The sequence below is a fragment of the Calonectris borealis genome, chromosome 3, assembly GCF_964195595.1.
Source record: "Calonectris borealis chromosome 3, bCalBor7.hap1.2, whole genome shotgun sequence".
NCBI classification, from domain to species: domain Eukaryota; kingdom Metazoa; phylum Chordata; class Aves; order Procellariiformes; family Procellariidae; genus Calonectris; species Calonectris borealis.
Window position 1 is genome coordinate 107,687,657 of NC_134314.1, and position 16,780 is coordinate 107,704,436.

General features: G+C 44.4%; 1 non-coding gene across 1 annotated transcript; it reads left to right on the forward strand.

The window, feature by feature from the left end:
- Positions 1-15,916: 15,916 nt before the first annotated feature.
- On the forward strand, positions 15,917-15,989 carry TRNAT-UGU (transfer RNA threonine (anticodon UGU)). The gene has a single exon. It is a non-coding gene; the product is annotated as a tRNA-Thr (tRNA).
- Positions 15,990-16,780: the final 791 nt, after the last annotated feature.

The following is a 16,780-nucleotide window of genomic DNA, read 5'->3' on the forward strand; positions in this document are numbered from 1 at the left end:
CTTGCCTTTGACACCAGGAGAGACAGAGCACTCCCATTGGAGGGGACAAGCTTACACTTCTCACTTTAAAACAGCAGAGCTGAGTGGAGAGTGAGTGTGAACAGAACCACACCAATACATGGTCCTACCTACCTTTTGTCAGCCATCACACCAACAAGAGTATCTCGGTACCAGGAATAGGAGTACCTGGTAGCAACCATCCCACATGTGACACCCCCCACATATCTATTTTGTCTACTGTGGAGTGAAGGGAGGGACTTATTTGCCTAAAACATATGCCCACAGAGACAGGAGGAGGAAAGGAAATGGATGGAGGAGAGGCAGACTGAGAGGCTGAGCTGCTGTAGCACAAAGCTAAAAACTAGTACCCATGGGCTAGTTCAAGATTTCTTGCTTGATCCCTCGCACTGACCTTGCGGCCCACAGGTCTGACTCTTCCTACCAAAATGGTGCATGCCACACCGCTTCTGCCAAGCCCCATGGCCTCTTCTCTAGGCTCTTCATAGCACATAACATTTCCTTTTGACCCTGCAGCTCATGAAGGAGGCTGTTGTGTGGCCACACAAGTACCATACCTAGCACTGCTTAACAACCAGAGGGGAAAAAACCAGGTGACCGCGCAGTTGAGAATTGTATTAAGAACTGTATTTGTTGCACATGCTCAGGTGGACAAATGAAGGCCTTACAGATTAGCTTCAGCTCCTGCACCATCAGACTCCTGGGTGTTTGTTTTCATACATTTCTCTTCTGCTTCAGGATTTCCTTTGTGATATAACTATGTATCCACAGAATATCTTTTTCCATTGTGCAAGATTCCTAATGTAGCTATTCCTGATTAAATGGCTATGCACTACACAGCATACCTAAAAGCAAGTAAAAACCTACTACTACATATTTTATTATGTATAATAAATGGAAATTGTGCCTGTAAGAATAGAGGGGGGAATCTGATGCTAGAGTACAATCGAAGAGCAAACAGGCTGTAGAAGGTATTTCAGGGTGGAAGATCCCATATACCTAATGTCCCAGAAGGTCATAACTCAGTTCAGTAAGTCTATCTTTAAGAAAATAGGATCACCAAGCCTGAAAATGTTAATCAAGGGTACCTTACAGCCTTTAAAACCAGGGTTTGTGGCAGATCAAAACTAAAAAGATCACATGCATTACTGCCTTAAATATCATGTTTTATATCTCTCTCAGAATCCTGGGAGGATAAGACACAATGTTCAGTGTTTGGGGCGTTAGGCTTGCTGCTGAATGCAAGGCAAGTGCACAGGGATGCAACAGGAGCACCTACGGGGAGACTGCATGCCTCCTTCCTTGCATTACATTGCACATGAGCCCACATGAATCGGTCACTAGTTGGAAACCTCACCCGCTCAAAATGAGTTACAAGCCGCCTCATTCAAAGGCTGGGTATAGTATGAGCTCCCTTCCAGTTCCTACATCACAAATTCACCATCACACTTTGCTCGAGCTGGCAGATGCAGCAACAGACGCAAGAACTGCAGGAGCAGTTGATTGAAGTGTCACTGTTCCCACCAGAAGACGTTCCCATGCTTCTCCTGGAATCATTGTTGTACTAGACTGGCAGGTTTAAGGCGGTGAGAAGTGACCTGCTATGACCTTATATGTGAGCAAATTACTCCATTCTTTAGAGCTGTCAAGCAGTGTTAATACAGAGTTTTCACGCAGATTATTTGCAAATGAGTTCAATAGATACCGGAACTTTCTTCAGTGTTACAGTAGGCAGTTGCACAAAGCTTGGCAGAGCTTGAGATAAATTCTCCGATTTCTCTAATACATACTAGTAACCTTCTCACATGACCTGTCTCACACTTTGCTCACAAGCTCCCTGTGCTCCACATTCTCACCTCTCAAGATCTTGTCCTGCATGTAACATCTGCCAAAAAACCCTACACGCAGCTCCAGGTCCATTCTCAATCTGCTATACTCCCTCTCTCCCAAGCTCATGAAAAACATGGCAGCTGCTTCAAAGAAATTCTTGTCTAATGCTTTGATAAACAGCCTGTATTACCAGAAGGATGTATCTATTAGGTAGAATAACTGGTAATTCTGAGATAGGGTCCCCTGGTACACTTCCATAATGTTTTCTTACTGCTATTATTCAGCACAACTACTGATGAAAGTCAGTAGGATGATGAAGATAAATAGTAAAAAGCAAATAAAGTCTTCATGCATTGTGCCATGGTCTTTCTTTCAAAGACAGATAGCAACCTGCAAAATGCTGAGCTTCATACTATATGTGACCTAGTGGATTAGTGACACCATACATTATCAGCTGCCCAGGCTGAGGGCTGGAGGGTCAGAGAAAGGCAAGTGGGATTATATAGGGAAAAGACTTATTTGACCCCTGTGAGTAGTATGGAGGTCAGCAAATCACTTTATCCTGCTCTAAATCTGCAAGGTGTGACATTTTGGCTGACAAAGACATCTCCCTTATTTTCTTTTTGATAGCAACTTTGGACAAATTATCGTATGTGCAGTTTTATATATTCCAACTTTGGCAGTTTCAAATGATGTCCTTTCCTGTACAAGGACATTTTCAACTTCAGTGTGTAAATTCAAATCTCATCATTTCATTGGACAATTGCAGATTAGAGCTCTGAAGAGGTCTCACTTTCTTCCCCCTGCTTGAGATGAAAATGAAAGTCAGAGGGGAGCACTTGATGAAGATTTTGCTGATGTGATCACCTACAGTTTCCTCTGTTGGTACTGATCACAGCTTATAAATTCAGATATAAAGAATTATTTTTATTAAATAGCATCCCACAAGCCAAATGATTTTTCCATCCAGCAGCAGCTATGAGAGACAGAAAGGATGTTAAACATGAGCAGTCTAGTTTGAAATGTAAGCACCTCAAAAGAATGTCCCGATCCTGAATTACATGGCTCAAATTGTCATTTAAAATCATAGGCTTAGACTGTCACAGGCTCAGATTGTCATCTAGCATATATTAGAACAGCATAGTATAAGGCAGGATCTGGGCTTCACAGTGTAAACACAGTACACAACTTCCTCCGATTCGCTCCTAGAAGAAAGAAACTCTATGTCCTTCTCCTTTTCTGACCTGCTATGCAACTTCTGTAAATTGCTCATCCTCCACAAAGTACATCAATTGGATGTACCATAGCTCTCATGCAGGGACTAGTTGAACTCATGATCAGCTGTAAGAGCTCAACCTGCCATGTTAATTGAGTAAGAGATTCCACATTTACAATGTAGCATAATTCATGCTGCCAAGAGTACAAAGTGCCTTCACCTGTGCCTGTCACAGGAGCACCCAGAATCTAGGGTACACCCACAGGGACCTGCAAGGCAGCCACTGTCAGATAAGGTGATCATCTAAAGTCTGATAGCTACATCTAAGCGTAAGGAGCACTTAAGGAAGAAGCTTCCTCAAGGACAAAGTGTTGTGGCCTTCCACTGGTGAGGATTGATACCACAAATCTGGGACTCCTTGCACCAGGCAGTGCCCACCAGCACGAGTAAAACTGATGATATGGCATTCAAAACAGATGGGAGGACATACACTCTTGCAAACACTGTTCCAGCCTCTGAGACTGGATTTGGATACTAGGTACCAGAAAAACATCTGCACATCAATCCAGGCTGGACCACAACACACTCATCCACAGAAAGAATATTAGTCTTATTAATGCTCCTTTTCCAAGCAACGCTTAAAGAGAGAGAACATGAGCTTCGAGCTTCCTTCTATTGCACCACAAGAGAGAAGCTAAAATGGGAACTGGGAGAATGAGCCTGGAGAAGGCATTTAAGGGAATAACCCTAGGTCAGAGGGATGAGATAAAGGTTTTCAGGCTCTGCCAATTCATCTAAACAACGCTGTGGTCAGGGCCCAAGGGCCTTGGGATTTTCATCTACATAATCTTCAAATTTATTAGACTGGCAAGTTTTCAGGTTTTTTTTTTCTCTTGGCAAAGGTGTACTTGTAAAAGGAGGAGTATTCCAACTGAGGTGGAAAAGTGGTCCCTCCCTGCTTCCCCCAAACGCACACAGAGGACACTAAACACGCACTGCAGCAGCCAATAGCTGGTGTTACTGGTATTTTCTAACCTGTCCCCCGGCAGGTCAGGTGGAAAGGGTCACTCCGGGGTTTCTTCAGCTGAAGTTTGATTGATCAGCTCTTGCTGAACCAAATTGTTTCTGTAAGTGCTTCTGTAAACAAATTAATTAACAAACCCCTACTAGACTGTATTTAGTTTACACATTTAGCAGTGGCATCTGCACTAGCTAAATCAGACGGGAGCAAGCACACTACCTCTGGCACAGTATTTAGTGAAGAAAGCATATTAGAGTTCTTTTCGTTCACAATTTTTTCTCCTTCCCCTCAAACCCAGTGACCCTCTGTGACAAAGATTTATAGAACTAGCGGTTTAAAGGAGGTCACTGCAGAGCAGGCAAGCGTGAAATGAAAATGGAAGAGGTAACTGGAGATTAGCTTAAACCCAGATTCATGTCGTACTATTATCACTGTAAATTCAGGAGTTCAGAGGAGACAGCAATGTGCTATTACTTCTCACTAAGCATGTCAGAGTGATTTAGAACAAGTGACCATCAGTTCAGCTAGAAACAACAACTTAGTCTTGAAATTACCTTGACTTGCTACTTGCTGTTTTAAACATGAGCCGCAACGATCCACCTTCTGGTCTGCAATTCTGAATTCTCATGAGGAAGGACAGCAGATCTGAGATTTTCAGCAAGACATTTGTAAAAACATCCCTTTGCTGGGACTGCCGAGGAACATTCACTGGGGAAAGAAAAAGGAGAAATGAATACCAAAGAACAGAAATTCTCTTTGGATTGATTTATCCTCCAGTTCACATTCTTAGGCACTGAATTATCCATCTTCCATAAAAAATGATGTATTTATTACTATCTATTTTCCAGACAACCCACAATATATACCAAGAATTCTGCTTATAGAGAACTCTCAGCCCAAGGACACGTCTAAGGGGATGGGTACAAGCAAACGCTTCTTTGCCTTTCTTTCTCAGCTTAGTGCACTAAGGACAAGAGTGAGTCTCTCTACTCTTGCTTCATAGCCATGTTCAAGGACTCCAAATGTTAAACATATACGTGCAGCATAAGAATGGTTTAGGACTGACCATGTGCACTCCACACTAATGCAAAAGTATCTGGTGGACTGGAGATTAAACTAGTGCTTCTGCATTACTGCTGCTCCTTTTTCTATTCTCCAGAGAACTTTAAAAGTGTGTATATTTATTCTGGGAAGAATCCAAACAAGTTTCATTCACTTGTCCTATAAAACCACAATAGCTGAGTCACTCTTTAAAAGCATTTCTCTTTTTAGTGTTGTTTCCTTCACATAATACTTATTTATTTACCATAAATAGGAATGGATCAATTTTTATTTACTTGAAGATGTGACCATTTTTTTTTCCAGAACTGTTTGAAAGAGAGATTTCCCAGTCGTAATCTCTTGTACCATATTAATGGGTACTAGTGCCTTCAACACTGAAAAGTTAATTAATATTTTTTACAGGAAAACAACAATCCACCACTGGCCAGATTTATCCCACTGCCAGAATTGCTTCCACCAGAACAGCCAATTAAGCAAAAGGTAAGTGTAATTTTCAGCAAGTTTTTGCCTAGGTGGAAAGGTCACCAGAGCTGGGTCCTCTGTAGATAAGACACGTCATCCTTCCTTTTATGCAATTTTTCTGGAAAACTGATACAGAACTTTTCCACCGTGCAGAGGAAATGCTAGCAGGAAAACAAGAATGCCTCATAAACACACCCACAACACAATCCCACAATCCAGTAATGTCTTAACTGGAAGACTAAGAACATTTCATAGGTAAGCTGCTAAATTATTCCCTACTTTGTAAGGAAAGACGCGTTTGATAGCCCGGAAAGTATAAAGCCACTGTAAGACCTAACAAGTACCAGGCAAAAGGTATTCCATGTAATCTATGTTTGAATTGCCGGGCTGATAAGCAATGTGGTCTTAACACACTGGGTTTCATGCTGTGGGTCACAGCGGATGGCGCAACTGTTTCACAGCCTGTTCCTCTCCTCATTCTCAGTGGGAATGACTGTGGAGATTAAAAAAAGAAAAACAATCAATACAACAACAAACGAGGCTTCCTGAAGAGCAGCAAGGCATTACACCTCTCAGATGAAGACATACTAGAAGGCACAGAAAAGGACTACGGACTTGGTACAAGCCAGACATTTCAGCACACTTTTGAAAACCATTGAAAGAGACACCATTTAAATATTTTGCTGATCTGAGATATAAACAGGGTCAGATTCATATATACAAACTCTTCATCACCTCCTTTCAATCCCACTGGACATGTAGTGTCCTGTATTTACCAATATAACTTGTAGACTGATTTGATTATCATTTATTTGGCAGAAGTGCCTCTGCATCCTGACCCCGATCACTTCCTACTTCTGACTACACAGAAATATTGGCCCAGTCTTTCCATGGGGGTTGAATCAGTTCCACTCCACATTGCAGAAATCGTGGGCTTGATAAATCCACTTCCCTTCAACCAGTCCTGGCTGGAGGTTACAAATGAGTCACTTCTAAATTTACTGACATAATAGCAAAGTAAATTGGTACGAGCATTTCCCAACACACTAAAAGCATTAATACATCAGTTTCCTAAGTGAATTAAGATGCTTAAGATATCTTCTCTACCCTCTGGCAGGTTGAGGCATCCTTCAGATAAGTTTTGGTCAGGAGAAGAATGAATAGGCATGTACAAGCTTTGAAAGAGATCTGTCATGTATGAAGAGCAGCTGCTGATATTTATGCCCTACAGAGAAGCTCGCTTTGAGTTTGATTACAATAGTCTAATGTTCTGATTTGTGAATTACACTCAAGAACAATTTATCCCCTCATGCAGATGTGATCTAACCTCATCAGTCCTGTTGGACACTCTCAGTGGTGCTTTTAAAGCTTTTGGGCACATCTGATCATGGAGTCAGCTTGACAATTCTGCTTGAGGGGATTTGTCAAAGCCATCAGAGTGCAGATTGGATGCCAGTGTCTGAAGGATGTAGTATCACCTGCGTTAGCCTTCATTAGCTAGCCCAGACTTCAGTGACAGATATATCTGCGCTATCATATAGTGAGCTAATTTAAAAGAGACAAGCCTCAAACCAAAAGCTTTACACAAAGGTTAACCCAAATCCTCAAGATTCAAAACATTTTCATTCATTCTCTTCCCATTCATTTTCAGCTCTGCATGATGCCTTGCATTTGGGAAAGCCAAAGAAAACAGATAGTATCCTGAGGAAGGCTGTACTCTTAGTATTTCCAACCCAATCGAACGCAGGAAAAATGGCAAAGGAGACACAAACCCAACCACAAAGCTGAACTGTGGGTCCAAGCTTACTCAAAAGAAGGGAGGTTAAAGGGTCTGCAGACAGTTTGGTCCTTGAGAAGCAAAGGAGGGACTTGGAAACAGCCAATTACTCACCACTTTGAAAACCTGACAATACTTTGTCAGCAAAAGCATACTTTGAAACAGTAGCACCTGCCTAAAAACTGGAGGAGGTGAGATTTTCCATGCTCAGTAGGCAGGCTTATGGAAACAGTGTCAGAAGAGGAGCTGTTCGCTCGAAAGCTGGCCTTCAAACCTTTCCAAAATGTGGTTCAGGAAAGCTTTACAGCAGCAACTTTGGGAGGAGGGGCTTCTACCAATTACTAGCATAAGGCTGGGAGCAGAATCACAGCTTCCCAGCATTCAGGACTGGTCACTTCTCAGATTCTTTTCTGGCTCATTTCTAATGGAAACCAGGTCTGAGGAAAGGATACTCGGCTTGTTTATTATCCTGAAACAAAGCCATTGTTAGATTTTATGCAGTGAGGCTGCAGCATACCTATGTACTAGTTGCTATTTTTGTTCACCTCATAAACTGTAGATATTCATAACTTGGTCAGAGGGTACATAGGACCCTCAGCAGTTTGGCAGCTGAAGACAACAAAACCAGAGTACACAGGACTGCAGCCGCCTGCGCAATCCGTGTTCAAAACCTCGATCAGCAACGAGAACCAAGGGACTGGATTGCAGAGGAGGGCTTCAATATGACATGAAAATTCACAAGTGGGAAAGTATACAGAAGCCTTCCACCCAATGTTTTTCATTTCAGTTTGTTCTGTGGCATATGTTGGTCCAGTCCAATAACTGGGAAGATGAACGTATTCTCCTGGAACAGAACAGAGCTGCTGAGCAACACATTTCATCCACAGAACAACTGATACGCCTGTATGTAGACAGGACCATGCAAGTCCATCCAGCTTAACCCTAAAAACAGAGAAGGGAATCTGTAAATTCCCCTTCTCATTTGGTGTCCAGGGGCCACCGACCCTAACTGGGGACTGAAACACCTGGTCCCAGTCACTCCTCCAGACCGTGTTTTTGCTTCAGCAGAAATCTGCTGGGCTGCCCATCCTGGAGGATATGTCTCCCAACGCCTGGAGCTCGGAGCACGACTGTCCCCAGGCACACGAGGAAATGGGGGCAGGATATTATGAACTAACTGCACAGAAGAATAACACACGGTCACTTTTGTGACTAACTCACAAACTGTTGTCTCTAGCAGCAAACATATGGCAAAATCAGAAACAGAGCTGGGAACAAAACCATATTTTCAGTCCATTTACTTTCCCAGGAGGAAAAATACAAATCACCTAGCTCCAGTTATCATGTCCAGCACTTAAGCAACAGTTGGCTTTTCACAGTTTATGTATTATTTATTACACACACATCTTTCCTCCATCTACCTTAAGAGAGCTCCAGAACAAAGAACAATTTATTCCTTGATTAGCATAGAGACTGTCTGCCTTTGGGACTCAGATGTGTTTCACATGAAAGGGAATGTGAGCACTTGAGGAAGGTGCCTTATAGTTGTGACAGGTCTTTTATTTTGCCTTTCCCAGTAACTGAAACCCAGAGCAGACCCACACATTTGTGTCTCGCTTGGGTAGCTGCATCCTCAGTTGAGCCAAATATTCAAACCCTTGCAAACAGGCCATGGCTGAGACAACAGCCTCCCATCTACACCAGTGCTGGCCACACTGGGACACATTCCTATTTCCCCACCTCTCACTGAGCTTCAAACGGAACTTTGTACCTTTAGCTTTACCGCTCCTTGGAAGAAACCATCACAAAAAGTTTATTTAAAACAAGGATCCTGAATCTTATTAAGAAGTTTTGTTCCCTGCGTCTAAAAACAGCAACAGAAAAATGAACCTGTTCATATTTTTTTTTTCCAGAGGCAGGGCGTTTTGGGCCATCCTGTTGCTACATTTTGATTCCATTACAGCCCACTTGAAATCTTCTGAGCCTATTTTTGTGCTGATAATAAGATTTTGCATTTATAGAGCATGCTACAAACAAATGCATCTGCCATGCCTTTGGGAGGCTGCGAGGGAAGTGCTGGACAGCTATGGACACAGGGCACAGGGTTAAGTAGCAGAGTCCATATCGGAGTAAAGATGGGGACTCTGGATCCCTTGGTTCCTCTGCCTCACACTCATTCCTGAATTGTCTGTTTTCTAAAGAATTTTAAAAGCTTGCTTGGAAAATGTGATCAGTACTTTTTTAGCTTGGTTTTCCTTGGAAAAGGGTTCACGTAACAACACTGGTTTCCAGCCCCGCTACCAAGTAACTTTCAAATCTGTTAACTGGTTTCAGCCAAATTTGAGAGGCTTAACGGCCTCAAAGATAGTCCTACATTCCTGCACTTTTTGAAAACCAACAACTGAGCAGAGGCCTTCAGGTTAGTGTCTCCAGAGACAGAGAACACAGCTGCTCTAGGCAGTGCCTGGCAGCACAAGCATACATACATGTGTATATACATACACAGACATAAACATACATATTTAGTGACAGACGGATCAGCACATGCACAGCTACGGGTCAGCTGTTTCCTGCCTTGTGGACTTCTACAGGGGACATGCGAGGACAAGAAGCTGGGTGATGGCAGCACACAGCTTTCAACGTGCTGTCTCTTTTGGGCAGCTGGCATAGCTGACACGTGGACCAGGGCTGAGGGGCACTGTGCAGCCATGCTTCGTCTGCAGGGAGCTCTGGGTAGGTTCGACACAGTTCGGGGGGTGAAAAGCACACCCAGCCAGAGGACAGTGCATGCATCTTCACGGGTCAGAGCACGGCGAGACATGTGTTACAGCATTTTCTTCACCCACCTGCTGGAAGACGCTGATCCCTCTGGTGGCTCCAGGAGGGGAAGCCCTCCTGCTCTCCCAGAGAGACGAAGCGCTGGGTGATCTCTCTCTGTCCCTCCCCAGCTGGGCTCCGGGAGTGTCTCTGTCTTCAAGGCAAAGGCCAGGCATGGTCAAGTCCTTTTCTGCTCTTTGAAGAACACTATATCCTTCGGCTAAGACGCAGGCCTCCTAAATGTTTTCAACAAGGAGGAGATCTTTTTGATAGTAACATAAATAGATACAACTTCTTTTTAATTCAGGGCAGGAAAAAAGAAATATTCTAGCTCCTTCTCAAACTACATAGCTGTCATGAAAACATCTTTCACTTGCAGCCAGGTTAGCTTGGAGCAGGTAACATCTTGATTTTTCAAAGATGCTAAGGATCACCAGCTACCTTATTATCATAATCAGAAACACTTTATTATAACAAATAGCTTCAAATCTGATCTGGATCAGAGAAATAACTCTGAAGCAAACAAAATTAGATTACTCCTTCCTTGTTTCAGGAAGGAAATCATAAAGCATTTGAAGACAACATCCCTTCTGCTTGGATCCCCCACATTAAGAAAAGTGCATAAGATGCACGTTAGCATCAAGGAAAAAAAAAAGTAACTGTATCATGTTCCATAACAGGAGAGCACAATGAGGCAGAGACAGAACCGTTACTCTGGAGTATGACTTGAGAATGGTGATGGTTTCTCCACAGAAAAGTACTTAAATATGCTTAAATATGAGTGATGAGCACCTCAACACCCATTACATGAGCTGGCCTACGAGCAGAGAGATGCATGGAATATGATTGTCTTTACATTTCCCCTGTGTGCTATGTCACCTTTCTGAAGAAAAAAAAGAGAACTGAATTTTCATAGACACATCAGTCCCTGACTCCTCTTCAGAGCTGCACAAAATGCTGTTAGAAAGGCAAGAATTGTTTTTGCACATGATAATGGATGTTTGTCCAAAAGAAGATTATTAAGACTACCACAGTAATTTTGAAAGGTCGCTGTATCTGTTGCATGTTTGAACTTCTTTCCTATGGAAAGCAGAGTATCAGAGAAGGGGAAGGGTGCACACCAGTATCTCATGCTAGGATGGAGCAGGGATGCAAGCAGTACACAAGCTCAAACCTGGAAACAGCCTTCACAGCACCTCATCCAGCCTATGTAACACAAGGTTACTGTTAGTGGAAAAATCATAGGAGGTGAATTTTGCTGATTTTTATCTAGCTCTAGCTCGTGTTTTGTATCCAATGTTTCAAGGACAAGTGCATTGTTCCTGTGTAATTTGAAGAACAATGTTTTTTAAAAGGATTGATTGGGTCAAAACTGCAGAATAACAGGATATTTCCTCAGGCATATCTCAGTCAAACAGGACTTAAAGGTTCACATGCAGAAGAGAAGGCAGGCCTCAACCACATGTTGAGATCCTTCAATGCCTAAAATACCCCAAGGACCAGCTCTAAAAGCCACCCAAACTTAGCAGGAAGTGTTCCCCTGATTTTAATAACATTTTACCCAAAAAAACCCCTGCATTCGTACAAGACAAAGTAATCCATCACCACTTGCCAATTAAAATGAATACATTAAACTCAGACACCTTTAGGTTACTACAGAGTTTCTTTAAGAAATAAAACCAACAGTACTGAACCTGTCAAAAAATTAAAACGCCTAGAACATCCCGTTTCATAAAAAGACTGGAGCTGTGCTGCCAGTCCTTTCTCACAGAGGTTGAGAAGGAAAGGCAAGCATGCCAGTTTTGCTGATCTGTACTTTTGCTGAGATAATCCCAGGTGCACTAGGCTGCCCCCGGGACACAGAAAATCAGATGTGAAGAGGAGGAAGATAGGCAAGCCATGACAACCTGTTAGGAGACACACCATGTCTGCAGAGAAAACTGTTCCTATTTATTTCATACTGCCACAGCCCAAAGCTGGTAGCTGGTTTGTGCAACAAAGAACTGAATCGTGCAAAACACCAGCAAAACTGAATTCAGCAGGGAACTGGATGGCAAGCCAGGCAAAGGAGTTTAGAAAAAGAGAATACTATAGTATAAGAGAATTTCTAGGAATAATTCATGAACCAGCTGTCTGAAGAGTCATTCCTTTGGTTCACTTCTCTTGTTAGCATTTGAATGCAAGATATGGCAATAAGATCATATGGAATATGTATGAGATTAGCTCACTGCTCTTAACAGCAAGACGGATGTAAATTCACAGCAATACGGTTGACATCTGCAGACTGACACCAGCTTTACACACAGTTAAACACATATTTGTTCAGTGGGGCTGTTAAGGACAGTCATGGAGCTCATCAGGAACAACTGTCATTTTTTAATAACAGCCTTGGTCCAGACTGAGGGCAAAACTACATCTATTCTTACACTAGCCACCCTATTTTCTAGCTTGATGCCTGTCCGTGTAGAGAAGATCTAGGATGTATCTTTCAAATCCTGCTCCTTCTTAACAGCTTTCCTCAGGAAGGGGAAACTTTTCTGCATGCTGCTCCTAATAACCTTCAGCATTCCTCTCTACCTTGGGAGTGTCTGTCTTACAAAACTCTTCCAAATGAAAGAAAAAGCCAAATGTCTAACATCATCAAAGGGCCTGCCTGCTTGCTTTCACAGGGCCTTTACTAAACAGCTGCTATTAGCCCTCCACTTTTATCAGCATTAATTCACTGAACCAGGTGAATGCATGCTTGGGAAAGCCCTGATTTAGCAAGCAGGACACGCAACACAAGTTTAATCTTACTGCAAATCAGCAGAAATTTTACAGAGCATATATAAATGTGGATCTTTATGTGTTTGGCACATCTTTAAAGGTAAATTGTCCTACAGATTTTTTTAAAAACCTGTGTGGTAAAAATTCACTCTTTTCAGCATTTGAAGTCTGTTAAAACGTTTTCCTCATCCTTTCAGGCAGTACTTAGGTTCCACCTAGTGGCTTTCAACAGCAATAAACAGAAGACTAGACAGGCATTTTACTGCCTAAATGCTTAATTTTCAAAAATCTGTGTGTCTAGTTGCAGAAATATTCATAGGGTCTTCTTCAGACATGTAATTTATCTTGCCATGTCTTGGTCCTCTGATAGGAATTTTCCAGCTACAGTTATTCTAGTTTAAACATCTAAAGCAAAAGGGTATTAAATTAAACTAAAGCTTATTCCTGTGCAAATGAGACTGAGAGGACAGGCTGGCTAAGAGCATTAGCAGCTTGCAGACAGGAGCTATGCATGCTGCTGTGCCTGTTACATAAAGCAGCTGCTGTGGCCCTCCCCAGCCAGGTCTCAGCAGGGTACCTGCTCACTGGCAGAACTTAGTTGGTACAAACCTGTCACGCCCAGTGAGACGCGTCTTACTTAACTGCTGACATTTTCAGCATCGGCCCCCTTCACAGTCAACTGAGAAACGAGCACTTCTAGACTATGATTCAGATGACTTATTCTAGAGGTTTACCTTCAGGTGAGATGAATTGCATCCTAGAAGTGTCTCATTTCCTCATTTCCACTACAAAGAGAAGCTAGAGGGCTTACTGATAGCATGGTACCTCCGTCACACATCCTGAATCCCACCCAGGGTGTCTGACTAAGACTCTGTCTGCTACACAGCATTTGAAGTGTAGCCCACCTTGCAGGGAGCTCTAAGCAGGCAGCAAAAGGAATCTGGAAGCAGGGCAGCCACAGCAGTTACTTTGCACCCAAGTTAGAAAACAATAGTGACAGGTAGCCATACTATCCCAGAAAACTTGATTTCAACACTGTTCTGTTCTCAGAATGCGTCTCACCCTGCTGTTCAGCTCTGTTAGACTGATGAAGGTAGGTTTGTCTTAGAGCAGGAAAAGTATAAGACAGCTCTGCTCCTACCTACTTTAAGGTTATACAACAAGCTATGCTTGTATTTCAGTTCCCTGAGGCATTAGCAGAACACTCACCACAGACGTTTTAGCCTCTTTGGAAGGGCTTTACCAACTCTAAAGAGTCACTATCTTCAAAGGGAAGGGGAAAAAAGCAACCATCAAAGAAATGTGAAACTTCACGAATTTATCAGCTGCCACATTAGAGGTCAAAAGCAGGTATTTTAAAGTAATTTTAGTGTCTTACATAAACAAGAAGACAGAGTTCACCAGAACTGGTCTAGTTTGTCCACAGAGATCATATCCATTTAAAGAGAAGGTGAAATAAAAAAAAAAAAGGAAGTTGACCTAGTTCATGATTTGTGGAGTGTGGGATGGATGAAAGGTCTTTAACTCCTTAATGCAGCTTTTTCTGTCTATTCTCATTTCAAGGAGCTTTACTTTTGGTCACACGCAGTTTGAGGCTTGCACCCAGCAAATCATGTCTGCTTTTCCAGAATGCGACTCCAGTGTGCAGCAGAACTGCTCAGATTTATTATTCCATAGCGGTCTCTCTCAATTTCCTCTCCACAGCTTACCTTTTCACCTTCACCTAAACTTTCATGGAGGAGGGCTGCACGTGACAGACCGACTCTTTTATGCAAAGAAAAGGAGAAAATCTTCAATGGTTTCAAACTTCCTTGCTCTGTAAAAACAAAAAGAGAAACTAAGGCTACACAAACCTATCTTGCCATTGGGTTCATATCCTACTCAACCTAGACTTGTGGTTTATTTGCAAGATAATTAAACCTGTTTTTCTGTAACAGTTATTTCACAAAACCGGAGATTTACAACACCAAGGTGATTATAATCTCTCCATTTAACTGACTTTCTTTTTTTTCCCACTTTGCACAAAACCATATGTTGTACAGCCTTACCTCCCAAAATCTTGAATCAGTTCCCACCACGGGGAGCAACTGCTCCCTCTTTCACAGCACGGAGGACACTGCTAGATGGCCTGAGGGCTGGAGAACACAGCAGCGATCCTTCAAGCCATCCTCCCGTGAGCCTCAATTTGCCACTGAAATACTTCTCACTGCAATAGCAGTTTTACTCTAAATTTGCAGCAGGTGCAACCTGCCCATTGATAGAGGGGGGAAGGCCCCCTCTGTTACCCTTGGGCAATGGGCAATGCCGTACAGGTGAGCGTGCTGTGCTGGGGGGGGCTGGGATTTGATTCACACACACCTCCGCCATGGGTAGCTTTTCCCATGGAGGAAACGGCTGCGGGGGAAAATTTCAGGGGCCTGGCTCTGAGCTGGGGGTGTTGCAGGTGAAGTGTCCCCAGACAGCCCCGAGGGGCTGGAGGCCCGGTGGGGCCTGCCGCCCCTGGCCTACACGGTGGTGAGGAAACACGGGTGGGGCTTCCACAGCTTCGCCTTGGCTTGTGCCAACATGGGAAAACACCCGGGCAGGGGGAGAGGGGAGGCCAGGGCGAGGCAGGACACGGGGCGGGGGGCTGATGCCCACCCGGGTGGTGCCGTGGGCTGGGTTATTTTCACCGCCGGGGCCTGAGGCGCAGCCCGAGGCCTAGTGGGCGGCAGGCAAAGCCGCGGCTGCCGCGCAGCGCCCGCCCGGGCCCACGGGGGCCCAGCCGCCGCCGGGAAGACGCCTTGCCCGCCGCACCACGCTCATACAGCAAGCGGGGTGCTGAACCCAGCAGCCGCGGGCGGCGGCCGCCGCGTCCTCCAGTCCCCGGCCGGCAGCGCGGGCACCGCGCAGGGAAGCGGCCCGGGGAGAGGGACAGGAGCCGTCGGCAGGAGTGGTACTGATAGGCGGCTCCATAGCTCAGTGGTTAGAGCACTGGTCTTGTAAACCAGGGGTCGCGAGTTCGATCCTCGCTGGGGCCTCCCGAGCTTTTCCCTCTTTTTTTGTTTTCCTTCCCCTGACCAAGCGGAGAGTTTCGCTCCGCGGCCGCGGAGCCGCCTCCGCGGGGGCAGGGGACGGCGGTCAGCCGCGCTGGGTGGAGCGTTCCCCGCCGGCTGAAACCCACAGCTGCGGCAGCAGGATGCCGCTGCTTCTTGCATCCCGAAACGGCGCGTCCGGAGGGTGGCGGCAGGAGACAAACGTAACGTTGAGCCTGCAAAATGATGTCATTTGCTTTGGCTCCCTCTTGGGCCAAGGGTAGGAGTCTAAGCCAGTCTGCGGCTCTGCCACACAACTAAATACACTTCTCTGGAAAGGAACATTCGGGGTTTGTTACCGCTTCCCTTCTTTCCACCGTGGGTAATGCAACCCCGTGGTCCTCGCTCTCCCCGTTCTCCTTGCAGCACCCCATTGCAAATTAATTTCACAGCGTGCTCTGTGTACGAAGGAGCACCGCCACTGCCCGCGCCGCTCCCGGGGAAGAGAAGAGGCTCAGCCAGGGAGAGCTGCAGCCGGTAACCCTGCACCCGGCCCTTACCTGCTAGCCAAGAGGTGCTCTCCAGAAGGACAGCATCCAGCCTACGTTCAGTTAGAAGCCAGATGATGGTTCGATGCGATTGCTCAGCTGTAACTGGGATTTTCGAGGGTCACTTGGATTTTGTTTGTTTTTAAGATTTGCTGAACATTTGCAGCCCTTACTGAATCCTTTGGTGATCCATACCTTGAAAAAATACTGCTTTAAAAAAAAAAAGAAAAATCTAATTTCACTGTCTGA